The sequence below is a fragment of the Scylla paramamosain genome, chromosome 9 (genome assembly GCF_035594125.1).
Source record: "Scylla paramamosain isolate STU-SP2022 chromosome 9, ASM3559412v1, whole genome shotgun sequence".
NCBI classification, from domain to species: domain Eukaryota; kingdom Metazoa; phylum Arthropoda; class Malacostraca; order Decapoda; family Portunidae; genus Scylla; species Scylla paramamosain.
Genome location: NC_087159.1, coordinates 30,735,001 through 30,740,000, shown reverse-complemented (window position 1 = coordinate 30,740,000; position 5,000 = coordinate 30,735,001). Strand labels below are relative to the sequence as shown.

General features: G+C 41.8%; 1 long non-coding RNA gene across 1 annotated transcript in view; it reads left to right on the top strand.

Annotated features, from left to right (window-relative positions):
• The window catches only part of LOC135103880 (uncharacterized), an 85,664-nt gene extending 81,746 nt beyond the window's left edge, over positions 1-3,918 (top strand). The window contains exons 3-4 of the long non-coding RNA XR_010270229.1: positions 2,402-2,439; positions 3,167-3,918. This is a non-coding gene — a long non-coding RNA (uncharacterized LOC135103880). The remainder of the gene's footprint in view (positions 1-2,401; positions 2,440-3,166) is intronic.
• Positions 3,919-5,000: the final 1,082 nt, after the last annotated feature.

Below are 5,000 nucleotides of genomic sequence, written 5' to 3'. Positions count from 1 at the left end.
CTCTCCGGCTCAGCAAGTTCACCATTACGTGATGAAAAGCACAAGACGTAAAAGTTTTGTCAGTCAGTTTAACATTTTTTATATCATCATGTTCCATCAAATCCAATCTCGTCTCCAAACATCAAGAGGCAAAAATCACCTGTTTTTTTCTTCACGCAACATTTGCATTATCGAGTGAGCCATTGACTGTGTGTTCAATAGCCAGTGAATGGAAGCGACAAGCAAATCAATACCGGCCGTGCATAGATATCTCGGTGTTTCTGGATTTTCCTCTGTCTATTTTTTTATTTTTTATTTATTAGATGAAGAAACTTACCAGTATCTAAATTATTGAGATCCTTCATGAAATGACCTTATTTTTTGGGGGAATATTACGAATTACTTCCATTCCGCTGCATCAAAGTGTATTCTTTTAGTTGATCAAATTGTTAATACTGTTATGAAATATTCCTTCAGTATTGTACTTCATAGTAGTCTGTCTCCTCTTTGCGCTCTCTCTCTCTCTCTCTCTCTCTCTCTCTCTCTCTCTCTCTCTCTCTCTCTCTCTCTCTCTCTCTCTCTCTCTCTCTCTCTCTCTCTCTCTCTCTCTCGTCTTTCATCTCTTTGTTTTTTTTTCTTTTTGTTCTTCCCTTCTATAACACTGCATTTCTTTTGTTCTTCTTTCTCCCTTTTCTCTTCAATCTTAAAACTCTTCTTTCTTTTCTTCTTTCTACCTTCTTTCCCCTTTAGTGGCGGTGTTAGAAGTAGATCGTTTCCGAAGTACTACTACTACTACTAGTAGTAGTAGTAGTAGTAGTAGTAGTAGTAGTAGTAACTGCAGTAGTAATTTTTTCCCCTTCGTGTCCTTGCGTCGCCTCATTCACATATTATATAAAATGTAGTAATAGAGGAAGTAGTAGTAGTAGTAGAAGTGGTATTATTATTATTATTATTATTATTATTATTATTATTATTATTATTATTATTAGTTGTTGTTGCTGTTGTTGTCGTCGTTGTTGTTGTTGTTGTTGTTGTTTGTTGTTGTTGTCGTTGTTGTTGTTGCACTAGTGGTAATGGTAGTGGTGGTAGTGGCAGTGGTGGTAATAACAGTACTAGTAGTTGTAGTAGCAATAATAGTAGTTGTTGCTGTGGTGGTGGTGGTAAGAGCGATGAGGAAAGAGATGGTAAGGTAAAGGAAGGGGAGGGGAGGGGAGGGGAGGGGCAAAGCGGCAGGAGAGTAGAGAGGCTGTTATGAATATGAGCGTGGGATAAGGGAACAAACGGAGGGTAGCATGATATGGGGCTATCATAAAGTGGCTGAGGGGAGGGAGTATAGCTCTCTCTCTCTCTCTCTCTCTCTCTCTCTCTCTCTCTCTCTCTCTCTCTCTCTCTCTCTCTCTCTCTCTCTCTCTCTCTCTCTCTCTCTCTCTCTCTCTTAAATCTCAGATACGCCTTACGAAAAATTTTATCGCTTAAGTCTTAAATCTAACCTAAATCTGTGGCAATGTACAATAATACTCTCTCTCTCTCACTCTCTCTCTCTCTCTCTCTCTCTCTCTCTCTCTCTCTCTCTCTCTCTCTCTCTCTCTCTCTCTCTCTCTCTCTCTCTCTCTCTCTCTCTCTCTCTCTCTCTCTCTCTCTCTGGTCCCTTCGCTATAACATTTTTTGCTGTACGGGATCATTTGAATGTTGCCGTTCCTTCCCCTTCTCTCATGAACGCGGCGTCTCCTTAAGCTCCGGCCTAGGAAGGGAATGGGATAGAGGAAGGCAGGATTATATTGGCTCGGTGATTTCATGGGGACTTAGTTATCTGCCCTACCCGTGAGACAGATACACACACACACACATACACACACACACACACACACACACACACACACACACACACACACACACACACACACACACACACACACACACACACACACACACACACACACACACACACACACACACACACAGAGAGAGAGAGAGAGAGAGAGAGAGAGAGAGAGAGAGAGAGAGAGAGAGAGAGAGAGAGAGAGAGAGGGGGTTAAAAAATATGCAAAATTCTCAGAAATCGACCAAATTCTGAATTCAGTGTAACGTTCATTAAATTTCAGCTTAATATTATTACCTTCTTTATATTTACTTAATTAATCCGGGTCAAAATAATAATAGCTATTAATCACTTATGTAAGATAAGAAATTATATCTTCACTTTATCCTTTCCTTCCCTATTTTCTTTTTTATTAGGGAAAGTATGAACCTGAGACGAGATATTCCTTTCAGTGGTGAGGATTTGTTTTTATTTTCCGTTTTCTCCTTGTAATATTTACGTAATTAATTCAGGTAGAAATATAAACATTGATCAGTCACGTGAGATAAAATAAAAAAAATATATCCTACCCTTATTATTTTTTCCTTTTCTTTCTTTTGCCAGGAAATGTACGAACCTGAGACAAGATCTTCCTTCCACAGGTGAGTACTTTTTTTATCTTTTAATTTTTACCCCTATTTTTTTCCCCTGAACGGTGAAGAGGGCTACGGTTGATGCTCCCTTTGGTTACTTCCATCCATCACCTCGTTAGTTCCCTCTTGACACTCTTGAAATCACCATCAATAGGCCATGGCTCCAACGCATTTTTGCTCTCTCTCTCTCTCTCTCTCTCTCTCTCTCTCTCTCTCTCTCTCTCTCTCTCTCTCTCTCTCTCTCTCTCTCTCTCTCTCTCTCTCTCTCTCTCTCTCTCTCTCTCTCTCTCTCAGTTTTACTTTCTTTGCCTCCCTTTTTTTATCTTGCTTTTTTTTCCTACGTGTCTTTCAGCCTTTGTTTCTTCCTCCCTTTCTTTATCCTGTTCTCTCCTTATCCTCTGCTGCCTCTCTGCTTCGTAACATAAAAATGTCAGAGAAAAAGATGACTGTAAAAGACACGTTGACTTACACAAGGTAGCTCCTCGTTGTCTCATTATCTCTCTCCGCCTTGAATTCTAATAAATTTATCGTGTTTACTCAAAAGTCGAGCCATTTTTTTGTCTTTTCCTCTTTCTTCCTTTTTTTATGTTCCTTCTTTTTTTTCCGTTATTCCTCCTCTTCATAATCATCAGTTCTTTCTCATTTATTTTTTTTTATTCTATTTCGGATAAGTTTAGTTGACGGGTTTACTTAGAATCAGGCTCTTTTTTGTGTATTTTCCCACCCTCCTCTCCAGAAGGGCTGCGGTGATTGGCTGTTGGGAAGATGACGTAACTTTCGGCAGCCAAACACGTGAGTGTGTAGGAATGACGCCACTGGCTCGGCGTGGCGACGTGTTGCTGGCGTGCGATGATCTTCTCGTTTGTCCGTGTTGAATATACCGTGTTGAGTTATGGGTTCCCTCCACGCCTTCCCCTCCATTACTCCACGCGAGTTTCCCTACATTCCTTTCTCCTTTCTCTCCATTACCTCCTGAACGTTTTCTGTGACTCCTCTTGGCCTCCTCCCCCTCCTCCTCCTCCTCCTCCTCCTCCTCCTCCTCCTCCTCCTCCTCCTCCTCTTCCTCCCCTACATCATTCCTTCCATGTCTGTTGTTGCTACGCCTCAACTTGATCAATTAATCACGCCTCCCACATCTCTCCGTCCACAGTCCCTCCCTCAGTCTGGTGCTTTGCCTCAGTTTGCAGAACACTGAGCTGTGGACTTATGCGTCGTGATGTCAGGTTAGAACAAGTTTAGGCGAATACTTGTGAATGTAAATAAGTTGTGGTTTGGCTAAGAGGAGAAAATTACGGTGATTTCATTCTTATGAGTTCTGTTTTTGTTAATTAATTTATAGAAGGATAGTAAGCAAAATTATGTGAACTCTTAATACATAAATATTGAAACTGGTTAAAGTGTTCTTATCAAAGACATACTGTACAACTTGTGTGTGATGTTTGCGTTCTTAAAAGTTATCCTGAAGATGGCTTTAAAAATGAAAGTTTGGAGGAGTTTTGCTTGCAGTGTGCGTCGCCCGGAGCAAGCCTGCACTAAATTGTAACCACTTTTCCGTGTTGTGTACTGCCAGATTATTTTGAGTTGAGTTACCTTATGGATATTAGTTTCTGGGGTGCTGGGATAGGTAAACATTTTCTTTTTGTGAAAGTATACGTACGCAACGGGGATGCACGTCATTATAAATGGATATTAGCTTGGGGTGTTGAGATGGGTAAACTTTTATTTATTTTTTTTCCGGAAACTCACGTAACACGGCCACCCACTCGCAGGTTTTCTATGTGAGAAAGAGAGAGTAGGGACGAGTGTTTGTTGCAAAACTGTCCCCATTTGTGGCGCGTTACGAGGACGCCTGTGTGAAAGCTTCGTTTATTGAGGTGGGATTATTACGCATTTCGGGAAGTGTACGATGAAAGATTGAAGTAATAATTGGAATTCTATCAGCTTGAGATATATTTTAATAGTTACATATTTGAATAGTCCACTTTTATGAGGAGTAGCCATTAAAAGTTTTTCTTTTCTCTTTTCCCTCTAAATTTTTGTAGCCCTTTACCACCCTCGCTACGTGTAGAACAGTAGGTTTGTTTGGAAGCATTACCAGAGATATCCGTGCCTGGTTACCATTTACTGCAAGCAGCGTCTCTCTATCTTTTCTTCCACACTCTCTCCACACCACTCTATATCTGTTGCTTCACATCCCCATCCCACAATTTCCTCTCCACATCAGCCCACTGTTATCTTTCTTTTTCCTTCCACAATCTTCCACTTCCATTTTTACTCTGACACACACACCCTCCTTCCAATCCATATCTCCTCCTTTCCTCGCCTCCCAAACTAACCCTAGCACACCTGTCTTTCTTCATACTTCTCGCCACACCTGTTTCTTCAGACTTGGTGTGCCACAGATTTCCCTCTGGACCTCCCCCTTGCTTTTTCCCCGCCTCCCCTTGCCAGCCGCTGCAGCCAGTCATCGAGGAAGCCATTGGGTCACTAGTCAGCGGTTGGTGCGCGAGCAGGGTGGTGGTGGTGGTGGTGGAGGCCGACCCTTGCTGGCCTGGCTGGCGTGGAGGTCG